Here is a 27440-nt window from a genome sequence, read left to right as displayed (position 1 = left end):
GTAGTGAGATTTATAGCATCATTAGGTTGAATAGCTGATTCAACATTGCACAATCTTTTATTTTCTAAGTCAAATTGGCCATCTGAGGTGAGCTTATATCCGATTCCAGGAGGACCTCGACTACCACCTTCAGATTTAGTTGATCCACGTCCGAATACATCAATGCTTATTTTAATACTGAAGATAAATTTAATAATCAAGCTTAATATACAATATTAACTTCACGAAGCTCCTCAACGATTGAATTTATTTCATTAGTATGACTAGGATAACCTGCTTATCTCTCTGCCACTAGCAATCTTAGTCGATTAACTAGTTCGTTATGGTTGTCCCAGTAAACGTAGTCCATATGTGTGTTTAGTTTAGCAATTTTGAATGAAGGTATGGACTTACCTTTTTTCTTTAAATGTGTAAGATTAAATAATGGGACAGTAACATCATTAAATTTTTTACTGTTGTATGGACGAATAGTCTCATTTTTATCAAATTTTCTTTTATGTGCACTTAAAGTTTCCAAGATTTGTTTGTATTGAGCTAAATTATCATGTATGCTTTATCAGGATGCTTTTTAATGAGTAACTCCATCAACCCATCAGTCCTTGGATATCTTAGATGCTTTATTTGAATTTGATTATTTTTGAAATAAATGGGTGAATCACCAAGTATAAATTGTCCGTTTTTTTCTTTTCTTATCCCATAAATTCGATCTAATTCTGGCTTATTTTCATTAAGTATTTGTAAATATAAATTCATGGATCAGGTTTTATCGATATGCCCTAAATCATCATCATGATTACTTTTTTCAACAACAGTGTCGGAGTCTTTGCTGGTATCATTCGATGAAAAAGTATCTTCTTCTTCTTCATCATCACTGTTACTATTGGCTGATTGAAACATTGATGTGTAGATATTATTTTTTGGCTTAAAAGGCTTAAAAGGCTCTTTAGATGGAAATTCGAAGCTTTGTGATACATTTTTTTCTATATTTGATTTATAGATGATTTTATGAAGCGGATCAGTAATAGGCTTAAAAGTCTCACTAATAAGTTTTTCAAAATTTTCTTTTCCTAACTTTAACAATCGATGTTTGCGTTTCACAGCTTCTCTCGCTTTTTCAATTTGTTGAAGAACGTGTTCTTCCTTATGAAATGCATTCATGTCTACTGCTTGATAGTTAACGGAAGACTGATGCATACTTAATGAATATGAGTAATATTTATTGCGAAAGAGTCAAAACCTTTTCTATATCCACATATCTACCGTTATTTACATCTCTTTTTTTTGTCTATTACGATAAATCCATTGTTTTTAACTCCCCAATATTTAACACAAAATTTTTTGAAGTCGTCACACGTCATATCGTAGTAACATGATCATTATAGATGTATTTCAAATTCATATCATCTTGTCGAAATATCACTAAGAGGTTTAAATTATCTCTGACTAAATGCTTTGAAACTTGAGCATAAGATTGACAAAGATAGAAGCAGTCAACGTTTTTGTGACTCCCCATGCAGAAAAAGGCTTTCACATCATCTTGTTTTTCACAGGCAATGTCATCGAATATCATTATGGAGTTGGGTAGCGCCTTATCTGGAGATATGACTGATTCATGCTCGCTAAATGAAAAATATTTTGTGCCATCTATAGGATCTAATAGTTCTTTTAGAAACTTGTACTTTAGTTGATTCAACGATTTTGAGTACAAATAGACATTTCCAAATCTCAATCCATTGATATGAGTAATAAGAGATAGTAAGCTATTGGTTTTTCCACAGTTTGATGGACCGCAAAAAACAGCTCTTATAGCATCAGGTAGCAAATCACCAGCGTTTCATTTTCTTATCTTGTTCAACGATGCAATCAAAATTTACGACGGGAAGTTTAATATTCTGTTCCACGAAGCTCATGTTAACTGCATGCTGACTCAACCGAGACTAAAGGTGATAGCGTAATCAGCATGTTTTAAAACATTTAAGCCCGGCAGCTTGCTAACCTGTTTCGAACATAAAACTATAAATAGGCTACTATTGATATTTGTGAGCTCATTTAACGTTGTACACTCGAAAAGTGATTATCATTCATCGACGAAAAGGTCGTGGTATCATAAATACAGTCATAAACAAACTGCCAGTAGAACTGCACATGCCAGGATATCAGTATTGCAGACCGGGCACTAAACTAGAGAAGGGATTATCCCGTGGAGATCCAGGCGTTAACCTATTGGATGAAGCTTGTAAACAACACAATATAGCTTATTCTCAAAACCTAGACTACATTACGGCTAGAAACGAAGCAGATAAGATTCTTTCAGAAAAAGCTTGGCAACTCTTTAAAGCCAAAGATTCAAGTATTGGTGAAAAGGCTACCGCTTTTGCTGTGAGCAGTGCAATGAAAGTGAAATTAAAATTAGGAACGGGTTTATCTAAGAATAACAAAATAAAAAAAGTAAGAAAAAAGAAGCTTGGAAGAAGTGTGACTTTGAAAAACTGAGTTCAAAGTGCTAAAACGTCTATGGTTACAAGTAAATGTGCTCGCAAAGTTGTAAGTTCTGCTTTAAAGGAAGCTCGAAAAGCTTTAAAAAAAGCTGGTGGTAAGAAAAATATTAGAACACCACGCATATTGTACATACCTCAAAAGATTAGTGGTTTTTTAGCATTTGTCGTACCCACATTTGCAGGTCCAAGCGCTGTAGGGGCTCTTGCTAATGGTGCGAGTGGTATATAGTATAAAGCAATAAATCAAGCAAACGAAACCAAGAAACAGCTTGAAGAAAGTGTGAGACACAATAAAAAAAATGGAAGCTACTTTACTTGGTAAAGGCCTCTTCCTAAAACCGCATAGAATAGGTTTAGGTCTATACTTAAAACCACGAAGGGGATTAAAAAAAAAAAAAATTCGAAGTAAAACTGCCCAATTGAGCTCTCACAAATGAAGATATTATTAAATATGCAAAAATGTTAAAGATACCACAAAGTCGAGGAGTATTCATGAGAAATGATATGCCATCTAATGGTCCACATCAGAATGAATCAGCTATTGTTAATTTAGATGATAAAGATGGTCCTGGTACTCATTGGGTTGCATACAAAAAACAAGGTGATGACGTTACATATTTTGATAGTTTTGGTAGATTTTTGATAGATCTACAACCACCGCTAGACTTGATGTTGTACCTTGGTGTTGGTATTATTAAGTATAATTACGAACGATATCAAGAATTTAATACTTATAACTGTGGTCATCTCTGTCTAAGATTTTTAAATAATAAGCTTAACTATAAGCGTACATAAGCAAGAAATATGAAAAAAATTTATTATTTATTGATGAACCGTCATGGGAGACGCATTTACTTTCAGTTTGTCTAGTACATCATCCGTTCTCGAAGCATTATATTTTCCTCCGATTGAGCTCTCACCGCAATAAAAATTACATTCTTGCTTTAGTGGAATTATTCACATTTAAATCCATACTTAATATTGACGAGAGTAATAATAAATTTTACGTGGGTGAAGAGGTGGTTACTTTACCAACGGGCAGCTATAAAATTCAAGGTATAGAAAATTTTCTCATCGACATATGCTCACCTGAAGATATTTCAATAAGTGTAAAGCCCAATAATAACACGCTTCGTATTATAATTCTGTGTAGCCATCCAATTGATTTTCAACCAAAATACTCGTTGGGATCAGTTTTAGGTTTTACAAAACGCATACTCACACCGAATAAAATTCATGTGTCAGTTAAACCTGTAGCAATTCTTAAGGTAAATGCACTTCGAGTTGAGTGTAACATTACTACTGGAGCATATATAAATGAACGTAAAGTTCATACGATTCATGAGTTTTTCCCTGCAGTTCCTCCTGGGTCTAAAATTATTGAAGTTCCAACACAAATAATTTACCTACCCGTTACAGTCAAGACAATAGATCATCTTCAAGTTCAGATTGTTGACCAGGAAGGAAAATTGATAAATTTCAGAGGAGAAGTCATAACAATAAGGCTACACGTGAAACAATTAAATTGAAGGAATGGGTATTGTATATATTGTGAAGGAAAGAAAAAAATTTGAAAGAGGATATATAAGTTAACCAAATTGGGAAAGGCAAATCAGTTATCAACGAGCAACCAAAGCATTAACACGTCAGAACGCACAGTTTTTAAAAAGCCTAGGCTTAAAAGTGATCGTTGGCTAAAATTTGTTTGCATATTTTCCTGTTGCTTTAAGGATGGAAGAAATTCTGAACGTTCAGTCAGGTATCACATTCGATGAATCAATTGCACACTACAAAATTCATGCACATCAGCCTTACATTTCATCAGCATTTAACAATAGTGATAGGATATGCATCTCAATTCAACATCAAGATTTATGTCTCTTACCCACACAAAGTGCTATACATATTGTCGGATGTATTACATTAAACAATTATACTGCAGTCACCCGAACTGAGTTCGTTAATAATCCTATTTGTAATCTGTTTGAAGAAATTCGCTACGAACTGAACGCCATTGAAATAGATAAGTGCAAAAATATTGGTATAACAACTTTAATGAAAGGTTGGATATCACACTATCCAGGTCAAAGTTTAATGCTAGAAAACGCAGGATGGCTAGATATTGCCGAAACAAACGAATTGGTGAATGATGAAGGTTATTTTGATGTTTCTATACCTTTGAGCATGATACTTGGCTTTGCTGAGGACTATCGTAAGGTTGTAGTAAATGCAAATCATGAATTAATCCTCACGAGATCGAGAAATGACTTAAATGCAGTTGTACAAACAGCTGCTAGTGATGTTTCCGAAGATTTTAAAATTACATTGACTCGAATAAAATGGCTCATGCCTTACGTAAGTGCATCAGACAGACTTAAAGTACGTCTGCTTAATTTCATTGCAAAAGATATGCCAATTTCCATAAGTTTTCGCAATTGGGAGTTGTATGAATATCCCCTTCTTCCAACAACTATAAAATATGTTTGGACCGTAAAAACATCAAATAAACTGGAAAAGCCACGATTTATTGTTTTAGGCTTTCAAACAAATCGTAAAGGTCAGAAAGCTGTCAATGCTAGTCGCTTTGATCATTGTAATATAAGTAATGTTAAATTATTTCTTAACTCTCAGTACCACCCATTTGGCAATTTTAATCTCAATATTAATCATAATCAATTTTCTTTACTCTACAATATGTATACAAATTTTCAAAATGTCTGTTATGGTAAAGAAATAGAACCTATGATTAATAAAAACGATCTTATTACACACATGCCACTCATCGTTAATGATTGTTCAAAACAAAATGAAGCTTTGAAAAGCGCGCCAGTTGATGTCCGTTTGGAATTTGAATCAAGACATAATTTTCCGCAAGGAACAGCTGCTTACTGTCTGATTCTATATGATCGTATAATCGAGTATAATCCCATGAGTAGGGATGTGAGAAAACTTGTCTAAACTTGCTCATAGAAAAATATGACAGAATTAGTCATGTAAGTTAGTATATGCCATGATGGAGTATGTAGTAGAGATGCAAGGCTTTAAAAAGCCTGTCAATGATTATATGTTAAAAGAATTAGCGATTCTTTCGTTAAGTGAGCGCGTTGAACCACAAGTGTTTCTTTTCAAACCACCGTTTCCTTGGTGTAAGTTGAGTCAAAAGTATAAATGTGAAAATTTATGGCTTGAGCTCTACTATCATAGATTAGATTGGAAATCTGGTAATATTAACTATACTGAAGTTGGGAATGTGCTACGAGAAAATGTCAAAGATGCTAAAAATATTTTTGTAATTGGAGAATTGAAAAAAAAAAGGCTCGAAAGGTTTAGTTTTCAAGTTAATGATATGACTGATTATCCAGAATTTGAACTCCCAACATTAGCAACTACATGTCCTTATCATAATGGTGCGTATAAATCTATGTGTGCCACCCACAATGTAAAACGAATGAAAAAATTCTACTTTCACATGGAGTGGAAAGATGTCTCTGATTCTGAAGAAGATGTACAATAAAAACTTAGTAAAACTGTACTTTTAAAAAAAAATTACTGTCATAAATAAATGTACTTAATTTATATTATTGTTATTATTTGTATAATATTTCCCTAAAAACTAGCGTAAGATTAAAATATTAAGAACCAATGATTAATTTTACGAAACATAAACACACACTTGCACAGTGTGGGATGTATATAAACGAATTTCAGTGCAGATTGCTGCTTAGTTTATCACGCAGGATCAAACGCGACGGATACGCGTTTATATCGCAGTTAGTCCGACGCTTTTGAGCTGCAAAATAAAAATGAATTTTTACGAGGATTATGTAATTGAAATCGGAGGTTTTCTCGACGCTTCTTGACAGTTTTTACCAAAAGAAGTGGCTGTGGTGTCGCTTATGAGACCAGCAATCAGTCATTGGATTGTGCGGTCCCCGTGCAATTTTTCCACCTTACCTATGGATGTGCGCCAAAACAACGACTTTCAGTCGAAGCAAATGCATGGACTTCGCTGGTTCAAGGAAGATTGTTCCATTAGAAAGTTACATTAACATTTGTACACTGTAGCAAAAAATGCACATCAAATTTACGTTTATGAAGATAATACAGCCACTTATTTGGAATCAACCATAGGGTGTACTGTGATTAACATTCAGCAGTATATGGTGCCATCGCGTCACATTCTTAATATTGGATATTCAACAGAGGCGTCAATGTGTGGTACTCATGATGTACAAAAAAGTCTACGTAGAAAGCAATATTGTGCACTTAGTAAAGCTCATCAAATAAAATTGTGGCTTTGCTCTTTGGTGGAAAGTAGCATTGAACCAGACTCAGAATGTTTTTTAAACGCGCTTAATAGTTATAAGGAGAAAATTTCTAAAATGCTCCCCATTTGGGATACTATTGATGGAATTAATACTGATGATGCTGATACTGATAGTAACTCTGAAACTGACCTCATGTTGATGTCAAAAACGATGTCCATGTGTAGGCAAAGAAGAAAAAAGTAAGCATAAAATTAGAATAAAAAAAAAATAAATAAAGTATCTTACAACTAGTTCCTTCTTATAAGCTGATGAAAATTTGTGTACAGCTTCAGTTATACTGTGACGATTGATCAGGAAACTTCAACAACATGGGTCCAATCTTTAGCAAACTAAAATATGAGAGCCTTAGTAAGGAGGAGGAGGAGGCGGCGGAAGATAAAAATATCCAAAAACCTCTTATAGAAAAGCACGTTGAGGCATCTCAACCAAAAGTAAAAAGAAATTATTATTCTGAAAATATTCGCTCTCATCCAAAGAAAGATGGATCGGAGATATTAAAAAAAAATAATCAATAAATAATCAGTCCTTGTTAGGATCATGAAATTTTTTTGTATTTCTTGAAGCTACAAATATATGTATTAAATTTACATTTAAATTTTTTGTTATTATTAATACCCATTTACATACTCAACAACCATACATTTATTAGATGACTATATTTATTGGTAAGGTACTAATTCTAAAATGAGTAAGCCAAAACAAGTTATTATCAAAAATATTTACATTTCTTAGTAAAAAATATATCATCACAAGTAAAAAATATTTTAACAGAAAATATTTAACTGCACGAATAATTACTAACGCAATTAAAAACACTTTCTATAACACTGTATTGTTTTTAACACTTTAAAAAAATTGTTGATTTTTTATATAAACGTAATTAATCACTTGAGTTTCTATCGCTTGAAATAATTTTGTGCTGCTAATGCATTACATTACTTCATCCTGTAAGAAAAAAATTTATTAAGATAAAAGCTGTGCAGGATAAAAGTTGTGTAAAATTTTTATCCAAAACTTAACCTGCTTTTAAAGATGATGTCCCGTTTTCAATAAATGAGATCCTCTCCCATTTTACGCTGGAACTCTTGTAAATTTATCGCTGTCAAAGGAAAATATCCATGTTCTCCGAAATACACCAACATGTGTACTGGTGCTCTTACGGAGTAGTATGTGTTATAACTGCACCAATTGAAGGTGCCAGTAAAAACATTTGGGAACTCTCGTTCCAACTGACAAATTTCATTTGAATCGATTCTATAGTATCTATAATGATTTGGCCAAACTAATACCTCAGCCACCACGTTGTATATACTTTTATCGAAGGGAAACGTTCGCCTTCGTTGAAAATTTAAAACTTGTAAGAAATCCTCATTGATTGCGGGGACAACCGTACTTTCAATAACTGGCTCAAGAGAGTCTTCTGGAGTTTGAGGCTCCTCTACTTCTTCGATTGGAAGCATTTCGTCAACTGAAAATCGTTCTCCAAGACGCATTCGAATTTCTTATTTTTTCCATTCATAGTCATATGTTTAGGATGCTATCAGCTGTTAGACTGTTGAATCATTCATAAATACAATTCAAAAAACAAAACAAGCCAAAGTCCTTTGAGGCAGTCTTATTTAGAGAAGTATTGCTTACATCTGTGGGGTCTAACTTGTGATAACAGCGTGTTCTACTATAACGTCTATAGGGCTCTGCAGTAAAGTGCATGATTCAACAAAACGCTTACTCCTTCTATCTCATTGATGTCTACATATATGATAACTCGGAAAATATTAGCACGTGCGAGTTCTTATACATGCACATGTATACATTTTCATACATGCGTGTAGTGGTCAAAGGGGGGGGGGCATAAGCTCGTGCAATAGCACGGCTGACCCAACACACGTACACATACGTCACACAGGAGCCTTCTCACAAGTGTCCACCCGCCCCGCTCCACTCGGAACCACGACAGCTCAGCGCCACCCACTCGGAGGGGAGGAAGCCCCATACCCTCGCGCTACAGCTCCTCCCCTGCCACCCTAGGGGGGAGGTGAGCCAGAACCCTCACAGTATACCTACTGATGATGTTTATAAGAACGCGAATATAATAAGTGCAGTTATAAGTTAGTATTAAAACAGACATAATTTCATTGCAAATATTGACTATGAATAATAAGTTACTAAACGTCTAACAAAAGTATTAGAAACTGCTATGAATTGACAGAGGTATAGGGCGCGATGACAATTATTAAAGAATTCCAAAGGCCAATACAAGATTAAGATGTACTTTAGTAGAAAGCATGTATTAATATAATATTTCAACATCAGTGTAGCATTTATTGATGCATACAACGTTAAACTAAAGAAAAATATGCATAACGTCTGCAAAAACAAAGCATCGTACTTACTTATGCTACTAAATCAGACTATGAGAGGTTAGTCTGATCAACTGTGTTATTATCGTACAAGTTAGGCATGTACGAAAATAACTTAAAATTTTTTTTATAGCAACGCCATTAAATAGATCAAAATGTAGAGGTCCAATAGATAAAGATATGATATGTACATTGCATTCGAATTCATAATATGAGAATTGAAATTGTAAAATGATAACGTGTCCAAGAAAAATTAAAATACTAATATAAATACAGTGAAAATTATAGATACGAATTTAAAATTTTTAATGCTCGTTAATTTTAAATGTTACGTTTTTATAATCCATTTAAAAACGTAAATATAAGTAATGCACCAAAAATGGTATCACAATTATTTATTCATTACAACTATAAAAAAGAACATAATGTTGGCATAAATAAAGAATAGTTAAATAATTTCTAACATATTAATATAAATATAAGTAATGTACATTTATAATATGATAAAAAACATCACTTTTATAATGAAGTATTATAAACACGGTTTTTGTTAAATTTATTTTGTATGTAAACAAATTTTTAAACAATGTAAATAGCGTAATAAAAATTACATGCTACATAAGATAAATATATTACGGCCCCAAATTATATCATAATTGTAAATTATAATACCAACTTAAAACCTATCCATAAAAATCTAGTCACTGATTACAAACACTACTTTTAATATAATATGTAAAAAATAAATCGCATTACTAGTACCTATGAGCGTTTATAACTGTTCATGCCGTGAGTTTTATGCTAACATTGAGGGGAAAGCAGAGTTTCAATATTATTTATATTTATAATGCTTATATTATCATGTGTTATTATGTGTACGTATAGAAGTATATATTGATAAATAATGTTGAATCATACAGTCAGTACCCACGATTGTCTATGACTGATCGTGCCATAATTTACATGCCAGTGTTGAGGGGAATGCAGAGCACCGTTTGAATGCATACCTAAATAACCTTACTTTTATACATAAGTATCCCAAAAATATAAACGTAAAATAGTATCATATATGATACATAAAAGTATTAAATAGTTATTACAATCATAAAGCTAAAATCTCATCGTGCAGAGTTAATAACAAAAGATTGAAAAAATACTACATAAAATATATGCTGCAGCGTGAATCAGTGCAGAGATGTATCATCACCCATGTGTGCTTGAATTTAAAATGTTTTATATTTTAAATAAAATTAGAAAAGTAATAAAAGTAGTAAAATATGAAAACTCAGTGAACAAAAAAATTATTATATTATTTAGGGTGATCACAGATTTTCTTATTGGTTTAGTTTTCTAAATAGAAAATTGCATAAAAAGATAGAAAGTATCTCATTTGTTTATGATTGAATGTGCTATTAATTATCATACCAACATTGAAGAAAAAGCAACGCACCCTATATACAAACGTGTATATTTGCAAATTATGCATACGTTATGTTTTATATGAATCCGTTGTCTGTAACGAGTTTGGCTGTTGAACAAAATTTAAGTGTAGTACTCTATGTTCTTTTTAATTGAAATTGTGATCATAATAATATAATACAATAGCAATGAAATTATATTACTTAATTTAAGGGAGATTTATTAATAAATAATTAAATATTTCCGTTATTGATTAGTTAAATTGATGACTTTGCCTTGTTTGATGTTTTAAATTATCATAAAATAAATGATTGTGCGATAACAGTGTACAACTCCCTTACGGAGAGATATTAAGAAAAGTGTGTACAATTATGATAAATAATAATTTCCCAGTCTTCATTTAACGGTTAAATAATATGTATGTTAACGAATACGAACTTCAATTTTTGTATTTTTTTTTTTTTTTTATGAAATAATAAATAGTTCTTTGGAGTATGATTTAAAGTCTTTTTCAAAAGTTTCTCTAAGGATGTGCGGTAGGCTTATAAGGTGCCGCAATTTCCTGTAATAATAACAAGTTTACAAGGTGCTTCTCTTAGAGTAATTCTTCAAGTATTTTTATATGTTATTCAAAGTGTGTGTATTACTTCACAGTAGGCTAACCAAATATTTTTTTTCTTCTAAAAGCATATAGATAGGGTCTTTATTGCTCAAAACCACAGATCTATATTTGCTACGACACTACAAATAGCCACATTCAGATTTGGGTCTGAAAAAAAATTGACAGTGTTCTCGCACACTCCTAAAAATAAAACAATCAACTCCCATGTTCTAAAAATTAATCGCTTGAAAATAAAACGTCTCGTACTTGAAAAAAAATTTTTTTTGAACTATCAGAAAAGTGCCTAACACTGGAAATTTTCAGCTATTACATGGTAAAAAAATTTTAAAAATCAACATCTAGGTACCAGAAGGCCCAAATAATTACATTTTTTAATGCTTTGCGATGGTAATGACATTTTGATCTCTTATTTCAATATTACGGCCATGCAAAAAAAAATTTTGGCTTTATCTCAATAATGTATTTAGGAAAAATTGGTTTACTCTGTTTAAAAAAAATTCTGACTTGAAATAATACAACCTGACATTTTTAAACACAGGCTTTATGGAATATCGCAGTTTTTGTGGAATGATCCAACTATGAAAAAATTCACTATTACTAAAAAATTACATAAGTGTTTTTCTTTTATCATAATAAGATTAAACTATAAAAAAAATATTTTTATATTAAAATCACTAAAGAGAACAGAGATCTGACTGATTGTACACATACTCACACAGACAGATGAACGATTTTGTCGAGTAATCTAATTCGATTCTTAATTTCAGAAAACATATCTATAACATGGTATCTTGGAACCCAATTTTCACACTAATAAAGCTTTAATTATCGGACAACAATACCTGTTTGTACATAATACAGCATCTTACCTTGGTGTTATTATTTTTTAGACTTAATATATTTGCAAATAGATATTTATATAAAAAAAGTAAGCTATTAATATCGCGTACAGTGTTGCTATCCAAACCAAAGGTGAATACTTATTTTAAATATCTTTTAATTATAATCAGTGATGTATTGTTTAATAATGTTCTGAAAAAAGAAGCTTTTATAGGATGTATACGGTTCATATACATATACTTGAAATTTGAGACGAGTATGATCAAAATAAAACTGTACAGTATAGACTTCCTACTACATAGTTTAAAAAAAATTTTATTAAAAGTTCATACACTATAAGATAAGAGATATAGGGATAACTTTATGAAGTCTTATACTAACGTCCAATTTTTTTAGATACAGAAGTACGCAGCATATGCCTTATAAGAAGGGTTACCCACGCTTTCATGGACTGTGGGGACTTTGCTTGTTGTAAGGACGACGCAATGAAATGATTCAATGCCCACCCACAATCCGCTAAAAAGTGTCCAATTTGTGAAGCTTTTGTACATCAGGAACCAAAAAGAATATATATGAATTAATTAAGAACATTAAGTGTACAAATTTTTATACTTTTCTTTTATGATGAATAAATTGAAAAATATCAATGATTTCTTATTGTATTAATTTTAATTTTATCATTTGTAAAATATTCTATATACAAAACTATATTCGACATACTATATTAAACTTGACTGGTTCTGAAAGCATAGGGTGATACTTCCACAGTTTATATTATTGCATAACTAATTGTAACTTGAATTTATGCATGTATTAGTGTCATGTCTTACAAAGCATGTAAAACTTTTTTTTATAGTTTATCAATAATATTAACAAAAAAAATCTCACAGCTTTTAGAACTTTACACTTACATGTGTATTAAAATAAAACTGACATAAATTGATTTATGATCTTACTATTAGTAATATAAATGCAATAAAAATTATTTTTTTGTGCGTATAAACTCTATTTATTTGCCTCCTAGGCAGTGTGAAAAAAATGAAAATATATATTTGAGTAAGTAAATATACAAGTATATATAAAGTCGGTGCTAGGTGGTCGAGCGTCATCATAAACAATAATATAAGTGAAAATATCGGAAACGACGTCTGCATACGCTCACCATGTTATTAATATATATGTCACCAAAAAGTAATTTCCACTAACATATATACATATATGTATTAATTTATTTTTCAAGCTTATGTCTTACCCTAGTTTGCTAATAAAATAAATCTTAAAATAAAATAATATTTGTGTGTAAGTATGTGTCAGGGTTCATGATGGTTAGTAGGGTGTCAGTAAAGTTCCACAAAAATAATAGGAGCTGGTAAAAAAATCGTGTGGGAATGCTATGGTGGAAAAATACTAAGCCATGAGTGCCCGTACATGGAGTCTTCAACTTGTCAGACTCGCCATAAGCCTGTGTGAGTGCGAGAGAGAAGCAAGAGTCTAAGTTCTCTCTTTTGCACTTACACGAGTTTATAGTGAGTCTGATATTGAGACTCCATGTACAGGCACCCTTAGCCAAAATAAGGAAAGAAAAAAACATAATTTCACCATATTTTGTGAGGGATATCTGTGGGGATTTTTTCTAGAATGCCCAACACACAAACAACTATATAGTTTATAAGTATATATATATATATATATATATATATACATATACATATATATATATATATATATATATATATATATATATATATATATTAGTCGGGCTCCGCCCCCCCGCGCGCTCCGAGCGCCACCCCCCCTTTTCTTGTGATATAAATGTAATTTTTTCAAAATAAGGTTTGTATTGATATTTTTTAAAGCCTTAAAAAATAATAAAACTAATTGTTAGTATAAAAATAACATGTTAAAGTATATTTTACAGAATTTGGAAGACTATAGCATTTTTTCAAAATACTCGAGAATAAATTTTCTTCGCTGGGGAATGATTACTGGTCTGCTTTTAATATCAATAACAACTATTTCTATGGGATTAGTAGAACACAATTTTCAAAACGATGTAGTTTTAAAGAAGCATGTAACGTTATGCTGCCTTTTCAACTACGAAAATTTTTTGCATGGTTTATTATGTCTGAAAATTTTTTTGGTAATGCTATTTGGAACAAATACAAAAAATTTTTCATTAAAGATTGTAAAGCTCTTTTACATTCAAACGGAATTTTTAATTTTTAAAAAAAAGTCTTGTACAGATTTTAGTTTACCAAAACCGATAAAAAAAAATATTGATACTGACAATGATGATAGAATATTTTGTAAACATAAATTCCATGAAAGGTTTTCACAACTCAGTCATGGTCAACGTCAAATTTTCCAAGAAATAATAAAATTTAAAAAAAAAATTTTTTTCATCGATAGTCCTGGTAGATCTGGAAAAATTTTTCTATACAAAACATTAATTTATTATTTCATATCAATTAAAAAAAAAATTCTTACAATGGCTTGGACAGGTATTGCTACTATTCTGCTTCCAAAGGGAAGCCACTTACATAACTTTCAGACTTCCTTTAGGCTTAAGCACTATAGAAAGTGCATTCTTCCAGTTTGAGCCAGATAAACAAAAATTACGTAATGTAGATGTGATTATTTGGGATAAAGCTTCTATGATACAGAAAGAAGCGTAAGAAATCGTTGATAGGACTTTAAAAGATTTGTCTAGTAGTAGTAAACCTTTTGGAAATAAAATAATAATTTTAGGTGAAGACTTTCGTCCAATTCTCCCAGTAGTAAAAAACGGAAGCAAAATTACTACTGTTCAAGAAACCATAAAATTTTCCAATTTTTGGCCTTTATTTAATATTTTCTATTTACAAAATAATAAACGTTCAATTGATACGAAATTTTCTTCATTGCTACTGGATATAGGAAAGGCAAAATTAAAACTTTTATAATTCCTCAGACATTGAAAACAAATGATGTATGTTCTAAAATTTTTAATAATGATAAATCTTTTATAAGTAAAGCTATATTAACATCTCACAATGAATACACTCATTTTTTGAACAAAAAAATTTTAAATAAAATGGTAGGAACATTAGTAACGTACTATAGTATTGATAAAGCAACTCACAAAGAAGTAGATAAAGCAGTCAATAATATTTATATTAATTTTCTACAGAATATTTAAATAGTATTGAAGAAAGTCTTCCTCCACAGGAATTGAATTTGAAAGTTAACGCTATTGTTATGTTAATATGAAACTAAAACATATCTGAAGGAATTTGCAATGGTACAAAATTACGAATTACAAAATTATTTAAATACAACATCGAAGCTGAAATAATCACAGGTAAAAAAAAAGGAAATAAAGTCTTTATTCCAAGCATAACACTACAAATAAACAATTCTTCTTCGCTACCATTTATATTGTACAGAAAACAATTTCCATTTACCTTAGCTTTTCTTATGACTATCAATAAATTTCAAGGTCAAAGTTCTAATGCCTTAGGAGTATACCTTCGAAAACCATTATTCTCTCATGGGCCATTATGTGTTGCATTGTCTAGATGTAGAAACTCAAAAAAAATTTTCATCCAAATTGATTGAGAAAACAAATTTAAAATTAAAAATACTGTTTGGAATGAAATTTTAGAGTAACAAAAAAACTATTCTATAGTTCATTACTATTTTTATACTCTCTTACAAATTTTATCTTTCATCAAAACAGCAAATTTCAGTACCGTCTAGTACCCAGATTTATGTAATCATAAACAATCCGTTTTTTGTAATATGTTTTTAGATACACCATCATGGATGCACAATTTTATCAGTGTGTTAAATGTCACTCAAAATTTTCAAATCAAGAGTGTCTATCATCGCACGAAAAAATTCACAAAAAAAAATTTTTGTATGTGATCTCTGTGTAGCATAATAATAATAGACAAGAAAAACTATTTGCGTCACACAAAGGAATGCCAAAACATTGAAAAAAATTTTAAGTCTATTAAATGCCAAAAAAGTTTCAAGAGAAATTATCACTTACAGAGATATTTGAAAAGTCATGAAAAAAACGTTTAAAAAAATATTCGTCAAAATTGTGGGAAAGGTTATGTAAGAGCAGAGCACCTGAAAAAACATTCTAGAGTCTGTAATCAAAATAAACATCGTAAGTAAGATAATTGTAACAAAATTTCTTATTATGGTCAAATAAAATTATATGTGAAAATTAGACCACTTGTAACAGTTAATATATAAGGCTTTACGAATATATTTACATTATATATGGGGAAGCTGGGAGGAAGCTGGAGGGCGGGAGCTAGCAAAAAAGTAGGTTTACTCAAAAAATGCAAGAAAATGAAAGAATGACCGTCTTATTTGGGGGGGAGCGGGGGGGGGGAGCAGAACCTCGCCTATACCCTTACGACTATATAAAATAGGAAGATATATATATATATATATGTAAAATCGTTACTTAAAGTAGCGTTCTGACATTAAATTGACATTTTACATTATGATAAAGTACGGTTACCAACGCTTAGCAACAATTATTTGGAAAATGTAATTCTTGTAAAAACGTTTAAAAATTTATCATGGCGTATGTTTTACATACAGACATCTTGCTTGTATGATTCAACATCACATAGTTCAACATGTTGCAGGTATGGCTAGTTCTACACAACGAAAAATTTAAAACATCCATCACAAAATTATTTTGCATGCACAATTCAACGTCATGCAAAATTTCACTAAAAAAAAATTATTCTACACAATCATGGTTACGCGTAATATTTTCTACATAGACGAATAATTATTCAACATAATTTTATTCGACGCAAATGTATTTTGCATAATATAATAAGCCTGACAGAAGTTTAACACAAGTACTTAAAACATGCAGTACAAATATTATGAAGAAAAAGATTATGTTTAATAATATGATGAATGATGAATAAGTGTATGTAGAAATGTGAAAAGCGGGGTATAAAAGATGAAACACATGTTGAATAAGTATCATTAAATGAAGTACTATGTATGAAAAAAACGTGCTGAAAGAGTATATGTTGAATTGAATGATAACATTCAACATTTTTGTAAATTTACTAAGATATTTAAAAAAATAATGTTGAATTGTTTATATGTGTAATCAAAATATGTAGAAAACAATTTGGATCAAAATGAAGATATCCAAGTAGCATGTAGAACAGCTGATAAGTTAAATATACGATTGTTTGGCTGACTTCCTAAATCGCTGGGTTCTCCATAAGTAAAAATTTTTTCTTACCTATTATTCATGTCCATATGTAGATACTTTTGATATATCTATTGTTCTACATCGCACTTTTAATTGTGTAGAATCATCAAATATTCAATAACGGAATGTTTAAATCGCTCGTGTAGAATATGCATGCTCGTGTAGGATTTGCGGATGTAGGATTTACTCCCTCTCGAATTTCTTCTCCCACTAACTATGTGAAGAATGTCCTTAAGTCAAAAATTAAATTTAGGCACGAGTGAAAAAACTGTCAAATAATAAAATACAATAAAAATCAATTATTGTATTTGTACAGTACAAAAAATTTTTTTTTTATTTTTTTATTTTTAAAAAAAATACTAAATATTGTATAAGCAATTATTTATTTGTTGTAAAAGTAACCAATTAATTGTATAAGAATAAATGTTTATCAATCAAAAGAAAATCCGCACTGCTAAAATAAACTAATTCATAAGTTTTCGAAAAAAACATGTAGCTAAAAAAAGTTAGTTTATTACATGTGTATAATATATATATATATATATATATATATATATATATATATATATATATATATATATACTAGTAAGGTTCCGCCCCCCTGCACGCTCCGCGCGCCAACCGCCCCTTTTATTGTGTTATAAGTGTAATTTTTTCAAAATAAGGTTTGTATTAATATTTTTTAAGGCCTTAAAAAATGATAAAATTAATTGTTAGTATAAAAATAATATGTTGAAGTATATTTTACAGAATTCGGAAGACTATGGCATTTTTCGAAAATACTCGGGAATAAATTTTCTACGCTGGAGTATGATTACTGGTCTGTTTTTAAAGAAATATGAAGAACAAGCTGGTAATTTCAAATAAAAGTGGTAAAGTTTATTTAGACAGAGAGATGTACCCTTGAATTTTTGTTGGTGAGCTTTATTATTTCTTCTTGTGGCTCCCTTTTTTAAATGAGCTGTCTATCCTGTGTGTGTCAATAAATATTTCTAAGCTCTTATAACTATATACGCCCCCTGCGCGCTCTGCGCACCAACCCCCGTAATTGCAAGTGAGATTTATGAAGTATGGAAAAATACCCGAATTATATCAATTGTTACTTAGAATTTATATATGTAATAAATGTATATTAATCATAATTAATTACACGAATTTTTATTCATCACTTTTTATTTTCCCTCACTAATATCAGCTATTACTATAGGATTAGTAGAACACGATTTTCAAAACAATATAATTTTTAAAGAAGCATGTAACGTTATGCTGCCTTTTCAACTACGAAAATTTTTCGCATGGTTTGTTATGTCTAAAAATTATTTTGGTAAAATTATTTGGAACAAATTCAAAAAATTTTTCATTAAAAATTGTAAAGATAATCAAAATAAAGCTCTTTTTCATTCAAACGAAATTTTTAATTCTAAAAATATGTCTTGTAAAGATTTCAGTTTACCAGAACCAACAAAAACGATGAAAAAAAATATTGATACTGACAATGATGAAAGAATATTTTGTAAACATAAATTCCATGAAATGTTTTTACAACTCAATCATAATAAATGTCGAATTTTTCAAGAAATAATAAAATTAAAAAAAAAATTTTTTATATCGATGGTCCTGGTGGATCTGGAAAAACTTTTCTATACAAAAGACTAATTTATTATTTCATATCAATTGAAAAACAATTCTTACAATGGCTTGGACAGGTATTGCTTCTATTCTGCTTCCAAAGAGAATGACCACTTACAGAACTTTCAGACTTCCTTTGGAATTAAGCACTATAGAAAGTGCATTCTTCCAGTTTGAGCCAGATAAACAAAAATAACGTAATGTAAAAGTAATTATTTTGGATAAAGCTTCTATGGTACCAAAAAAAGCGTTAGAAATTGCTGATAGAACTTAAAAAGATTTATCTAGTAGTAATAAACCTTTTGGAAATAAAATAATAATTTCAGGTGGAGACTTTCGTCAAATTCTCCCAGTAGTAAAAAACGGAAGCAAAATCACTATTGTTCAAGAAACCATAAAATTTTCCAATTTTTGGCCTTTATTTAATATTTTCTATTTACAAAATAATATACGTTCAATTGATAAAAAATCATCTTCATTGCTACTGGATATAGGAGAAGGCAAAATTAAAACTTTTATAATTCCTCAGACATTGAAAACAAATGATATGTGTTCTTAAATTTTTAATAATGATGATTCTTTTATGAGTAAAGCTATATTTACATCTCACAATAAATACACTCACTTTTTGAACAAAAAAATTTAAAATAATATGGTAGGAATATTAGTAACGAACTATAGTATTGATAAAGCAAATTACAAAGGAGTAGATAAATTACACAATAATATTTATACTAATTTCTCTACAGAATATTTAAATAGCAGTAAAGAAAGTCTTTTTTTACACGAATTACATTTGAAAATCAACGCTATTGTTATGTTAATACGAAACTTAATCATATCTGAAGGACTTTGCAATGGTACAAGATTATGAATTCCAAAATTATTTACATACAACATTGAAGCTCGAATGATCTCAGGTAAAAAAAAAGGAAATAAAGTCTTTAGTCTAAGTATAAAACTTAATACAAACAATTCTTCTTTACTACCATTTATACTGTACAGAAAACGATTTCCTATTATCTTAACTCTTCCTATGGCTATCAATAATTCTTAAGGTTAGAGTTTAAATGCCTAAGGGTTGTACTTTAGAAAGCCATTATTTTTTAATGGGCAATAATATGTTGCACTGTCTAGATGTTGAACCCAAAAAAAAATTTTTATTCCAATTGAATCAGAAAACAAATTTGAAATTAAAAATATTGTTTGGAATGAAATTTTAGAGTAACAAAAAAACTATTCTATAGTTCATTACTATTTTTATACTCTCTTACAAATTTTATCTTTCATCAAAACAGCAAATTTCAGTACCGTCTAGTACCCAGATTTATGTAATCCTAAACAATCCGTTTTTTGTTACATGTTTCCAGATACACCATCATGGATGCAAAATTTTATTACTGTGATAAATGTAACTCAAAATTTTGAATTTAAGAGTGTCTATCATCGCACGAAAAAATTCACAAAAATAATTTTTTGTATGTGATCTGTGTATCATTATAATATTTAACAAGAAAAACTATTTGCGTCACACAACGGAATGCCAAAACATTGAAAAAATTTTTAAGAGTATTAAATGCGAAAATAGTTTAAAAAGAAATCATCACTTACAGAGACATCCGAAAAGTCATGAAAAAAACGTTTAAAAAAACTATTTGTCAAAATTGTGGAAAAGGTTATGTAGGGTTAACTTAATTTTTTATTTTTATTATAAAATTATTTCAACAAGCTCTAACACCTCATAAAAATTTTGGTGCTCTCTTGAGATCCTAAACAACAATTTAAAATTTACTGAGTCAATATTTAGTATCAAACTGTCTTACAATCATGGTAACAAAATAAAGTTAATTTACGGGTGTACGGTTGATGGTGCGTTTACCCCTAAAAGCAGTGCACCTAAAAAGACATTTTAGAGTATGTCATTAAAATAAACATCGTAAGTAAGATAATTGTAACAAAATTTGTTGTTATGGTCAATTAAAATTATATGTGAAAATTAGACCACTTGTAACGGTTAATTTACACGGCTTTACTAATTTATTTACATTATATATGGGGAAAATGGGGGGAGCTGGGGGGAGCTGAGGGGGAGCGGGGGGAGGTGGGGGAGCGGGGGGGAGCTATCAAAAAAGTAGGATTACTTGAAAAATGCAAGAAAATGAAAGAGTAACTACCTTATTTGGGCGGGAGCGGGGGGGAGGTGGGGGAGCGGGGGGAAGAAAAACCTCGCTCTAACTCTTACGACCATATAATATAGGAAGATATATATATTTATATTACATATAATGTGTTATTTAGCTAGGAATTCAGATGAATAAGCCAATTGAGTTTCTCTGTAAACGAGTTTTATTTTATTTATAAATATAAGTATTTTATACAATGAGTTTTATTAGAACTAAATTTTTTATTTAAAAAACCTGTAAAAGAGAAACGACATTTAAGCCTATTATTTCCACTGATCTTTCCTATTAACAGAATTTATACTTTTTATGTGTATACGACGAGAGTTAGTTTCAAACTAAACTTTCTACATGATTCATTTCAAATCTCAGCTTACTGCTATTACAAGATACTTACACTGTCACACATGTGGTTCACAAACTAATATCTTACGTATAACATCTAAAGGTAATATATTATCTTTACATCTCCCCCCCCCCACAGTGTAAGTTTTGAGATGTGAAAAAAATTGGATTCCGATTTTTCATGTTGTCATGATTGTTTGCTGTTATGTAATGCGATTTTCCTATTTTCTTGTAGTTCTTGTTGTGATGTTTCATTTCATGTATTAATTCCTTAGGTAAAACTTTAATTTTTTTACCTTCTAAAAAATATATTGGTGTGAAGCCGGTGACTGTATGTTCTGTTTCGTTGTATCTTTTTGTACAGTCGTATGCTATAGTTGTCTATGCTAATCTTCCTTGTCTTTCATTAATTTTACATCTCATTTTATTTACTAGAGTTTGGTTAAATCGTTCGTTCAACCCGTTAGAAAAAGGGGTATTTGTTGCTGTAAAAATCATTTGAATATTTTCACTTTGTAAGAATTCCTTGAAATCTGTAGAATTTATTGCTGGATACTGATCTGATAGGATTATTTTTATTTTGTTATTTTTTGTAACTTGTTTCACTAATTCTATAAAATCAATTGCACTTTGTGGTTTTGATGTTCGTATGTATGCGTATCTAGTGAAGTGATCCACTAGTAGATGTAAATATTTTTTTGTCGAACGGGAACCTCCGAAACCGCGGATAGTATCTATCGACACAATTTCATAAGGTTTTGTGGCAGGTCCTAATTGGGACATCAGTCCTAGTTTACTTGAGCCTCTTGATTTATTTTTTATACATATCTCACATGATTTACAAATACATTGTATATTTTTTATTAAGTTTTCACTTACATAGAACGGTGTGATTTTGTTTATCATTTGCTTTATTCCTATGTGACAATAGTAATCATGTACCATCTTTGTAAATTCTTTACTAAAATTTTCCGATAATATATTTTTTCCTTCTTTTTTACTTTTGTGTAGTATACGTTATATTTTAGAATTAATTTGTCTTTTTTGTTTTTTATTTCCATATTTTTTTCTTGATTCAACATAATATCTTTCCATTTTATTAAATTAACAGTTTTTAATTGTTCGAAATTGTTCATATGCTTGTAAAACTGGATTTCTACTCAGACTGTCAGCTTCTAAATTTTGTTTTTCTGGCGAATATTTGATTTCAAAATTATATTGTGATAAATAGTTTGTCAATTCTCCTAATTCTTCATCTGTTCTTGATTTTATGTTCATACCCTCTAAGGGTTAGTGGTTTGAGAAAACTATGAAAGTTCTGCCAATAAGCCAGTATTGCCAGTATCTGATTGCCTCTTTTATTGCTAGACATTCTATATATATAGCTTTTTTCTTTTTTTGGCAATCGTTAAGCTTTTCTGAAAAATATGCCACTGGTTTTTTTCTTTATTAGGTTGTACTTGTTTTAAAACAGGCTCCTATATCTTGTATACTTGCATCTGTATAAATATGTATTGGTAATTTTCGATCGTATATCTCCAATATGGGTTTTGTACATAGCAATTCTTTCATTTTATCAAATGATTTTTGACAATTTTCTGTCCAAATAAATTTTTGTCCTTTTCTTAGTAAATTATGTAGTGGATCAAGTAATATTGCTGTATTTGGTATATATTTTCTATAAAAGTTAACTTTTCCTAAGAATTTTCTGATATTTTTCTGTGTTGTGGGGTTTGGAAAGTTTTTTATTGCTATCAAATTATTTTTTAACGGACTGACTAAATTATTTTTTATTATATGACCTAGGTATTTTACTGAGTCTGATGCAAAAATACACTTAAAGAATTTTAATCGGAAACCTTCTTGTTTAATTGCTTCTAATAATTGCGTTAAATGCACAAGATGTTCTGTGTAAGTCGTCGAAAATATTAGAATATCATCTATATAATTTGCTACACTATGACTCAAGTTATGTTTTCTTATTATATTACTCAATATCCTTTGAAAGATTGCTGGTGAAGTTTTCAAACCAAAGTGCAAACAAGTCCATTGAAAATGCCCTTCTTGTGTTACAAATGCTGTTTTATATCTATCTACCACTCTTAGAGGAATCGACCAGAACGCTGAACTTATGTCTAGCGTAGAAAAGAATCGGCAGTTTCTTGTTTTTATCATGATATCCTCAATTAATGAAAACGGTTGCGATTGTGGTATAACTATTTTATTCAGGTCTCTAAAATCCACGCACAATCTTGTTTTTTTATTTTCCTCTCTTTTATAGGCCAGAGTCACTGGAGCTGCAAATGGACTATAAGATTCTTCTATTAAATTTTTATTCAATAAAATTGCTATTTGTTGATCTATTTCTCTCTTATCTTCTAATGTACATCTGTATGGTCGCTTATTACAATATTTATCTACTATAATATCTATAAGAGCCTCATAATCTTTCACCGTACCCACATCATATTTATCTTTTGCGAAAAGGGATTTGTATTTTTCAATTCATTCATCAATTTTTTTTTTGCGTACAATCTAGAGTATTAAGTAGAATTTGAGATTTATTTGTATTTATATTTTCGTTAAAATTCACTTTGTTATCGTGTTCTAAATTATTTTATTTTTCGTTAATTTATTATTATTTTCATTATTATTTAATTTTTGATGTATTTCTAAATTTTCATTGTGGATTAATTTAAACTCTCTTATCATGTTTAATCCAATCAAGAAATCATATTTAAATTCCTTATTGTCAACTACAAATACATCAACTAATTTTTCTATGTTGAAAACTTTGCATGTTACAGTAATCATTCCATATGTATTTGACACACCATTAATTGTCATCAAACTTGCTTTTTTATTTTTTTTATTGGGTCCATTATTTTGATTTTTTAATCTGATTAATTTTGCATATATCAAGGACACATTTGATCCTGAATCATAGATCCCAACTACTTCAATTGAGTTGTTAAACACTAAGTTGACTTTAATTAATGGTGGCACTACTAGTTTTTTTGATCTGTATCACTTAATTCTACTTCCAATTCAGAATTGTTTATTAAATTTATTTTGTTCTTATTATAATTTTTACCCTCAGCTCCCCCTGTCTTAAACCAACACATAGACTCAGAGTGAAATCGAGTACCTTTTTTCAAATTTTCGCATATTTTGCACGGTAAAGCTTTCTCGGATTTTTCTTTTCTAAATGGATTTCCTATTTTCTCTATAGGTTTATTTTTTATCAAATATTCGCTCTTTTTTATTTCTTGATAAAGGTCTTCGACTTCTTTCAAGTTTTCTCTATCAATTCGATTTAAAACAAAAGTGGGTAAGCCTATCGCTATAAGATCAATGAGTGTTTTCGTATAAAAATTTCTTATATCCAATAAAAGTTTCTCTTTTCGTAAAGCATAGTCTAGTAACGTACCTTCACGATATTTAAACGAATGTGCGTATGTTATTTGATTCCATCCTTTTTTTACAAAAGTCTCACAGAATTTCTCTCTCCATTGTGCCCAGTCCGCTTGTAAGGTCAACTTTATCAGCATTGAACTATACCAATTTAAACAGGCTTTATCTAAAAATAATCTGAGGATTTCTATTCTCTTTTCATCATCTTTTACATCAAAACGTTCACACTCTTTTTCAAACATCTTAATCCATTGTTGTGCATGAGCATTTTTACTAGTGAATTTTTCCAATATAAATTTTTGTGAAATGTTCTCCAAGTTCTCAGATATTTGTTTATTTACATTTATAGCTTGGAGCAGTTGACCTAATCTACTTGAGTCATATTCACTATTATTAATCCGTTGTGTATCTGTAATATCTTCTAGAAAGTTATCAGCGAATTGCATATTGCCTGCTTCATTAAAATATGCATTCTTTAATTCTTCCGTTAATTTTATCCACACTTTTCTTGATTGATTCCTTTTCTTCAATGTATTTTTTATTTGTTTAAAATTTGTCGTATTTGTGATATGTTGGTGCAAACTCACTGGTTGTAAATGATCTGGCATCTTGAAGAGTCTCTGGTCTTCTGTTGTGATAGAGTTTATAGCATATATAATTGTTTTCCGTCATCTGCGCCTTTCATGATAATTCGAATTGTAATTTCTCCATTGTAGTCAAAAATTTTATTTTATAATGTGTTATTTAGCTAGGAATTCAGATGAATAAGCCAATTGAGTTTCTCTGTAAAAGAGTTTTATTTTATTTATAAATATAAGTATATTATACAATGAGTTTTATTAGATTTAGATTGCTTATTTAACAAACCTGTAAAAGAGAAACGACATTCCAGCCTATTATTTCCACTGATCTTCCCTATTTACAGAATTTATACTTTTCATGTGTATACGACGAGAGTTAGTTTCAAACTAAACTTTCGAAATGATTCATTTCAAATCTCAGCTTATTGCTGTTACAAGATACTTACACTGTCACACATGTGTTTCACAAACTAATATCTTACATATAACATCTAAAGGTAATACATTATCTTTACATACATATATGTAGTTTAGATTGTTTTTTATTTAAAAAACGATTGTCTTCATAATTTGTTTACTTTAGCAGCTCTCTTCCTCTGACAGATTAACTCTATTTTTGTCCCTCGCTTTTATTAAATTCATACATATATTGACTGGAAAAATGCTTTAAGTTTGGTTATGTATACCCGGTTATTTAGGACACCTAAAGAAAAACTGTACGCCGCGTTACTTTGCCTCAGTAAGTCCGCTATAGGATACCTATAGAGGTCCTCACACACTAAGGAGAGATCCTCAATAGATTTCTGTTCGGGTTATCTCTTTTTCAACATCAGACTTGACAGTCTCGATTTAGTCTTCAATTCAAAGATTTTCATTTGATTTTTTATTTGAGTTATTTGATCCTGGTTCAAGGCATTTACGCTGTTTGGTGTCCTTGAGACAGGAAACAAGATCCTTCTCTATTACTGTTGCTATTCTCTTACGTGCTCAATATGTTTTATATAACAATGACATATATTTAAATCATATGTTGTTAAAACTAATAAGACACTTCTTTAACCTTATTTGATTGGCCTTTCGTGTCCATTTTCCGTGACCTTACAATATCGTCCATTGCATCCAGCAGTATATTTTCATCATCTACATAATAGAAATATTAGTTAGAGCAATTATTTGTCTATTGATTGTTGCAGATACATGGGTGGTTCTACTGTAACTTGGTCAGATTGTGTCCAGTACTCATACTTACGTGCCATCATGAAATCCAAAACTTTAAAAACGTCAAATTGTTTTAAATGTTGTCGACTTTACTTGACATATTTTATTATACCAATATATTGATCCCTTCATTGAGAGAATCGATCATGTAGAATCAAATTTTCCATTCCGACCCATTTTCGCAACTCAATTTCACTCATGGAAACTTTAACCGGTAAACAATAAGGCTTGTATGCCAGTTGGGCGTGTAAGCATTATATACTCTTGCTATTGGTGATTACATTTGTACCATAGTGACACCAAAAATTGACAAAGATGAGTAAGTTCTCCTTACGTACATTTTGACGGCATACTTGTACCATAATCGCGGTTTAAAAAAAAATCAGTTGAATCTAGTAACTTTTTGGATTGAAAATGCTAGCTAATGGTCACTTTTCAAAGTATAGGACTAAAATGAACAAATTCTTACGACAGCAGTACCTGAGGTTGTTACCTCTCGAATAGCCAAGCTCTTTTTTTTGCATCTTTCGCGCGTACAAACATATCATTCCATTCCGACCCTCATGCAATAACCACTCGGTGTGCGTGTGCAGGTACGCAAATTACAGTTTGTTATTGCATTTGAGGCTAGTAAATAAATTATGGGTGGACAAGTCATTGTAATACGTCTATGAGTCGTACGAGCACTACCAACTTTGAAAATTCCAGTCCAAACTTTTCCATTCCAACCCAACCTCACCTCAAAGTTCCATTTTTTTTTTTCG

This window comes from Copidosoma floridanum, unplaced genomic scaffold (assembly GCF_036245765.1).
Source record: "Copidosoma floridanum isolate Cflo_tuat_1 unplaced genomic scaffold, Cflo_Japanese_pri ptg000008l, whole genome shotgun sequence".
Classification (NCBI taxonomy): domain Eukaryota; kingdom Metazoa; phylum Arthropoda; class Insecta; order Hymenoptera; family Encyrtidae; genus Copidosoma; species Copidosoma floridanum.
The sequence above is the reverse complement of the archived record's forward strand: the minus strand, read 5'-3'. Positions refer to the sequence as shown.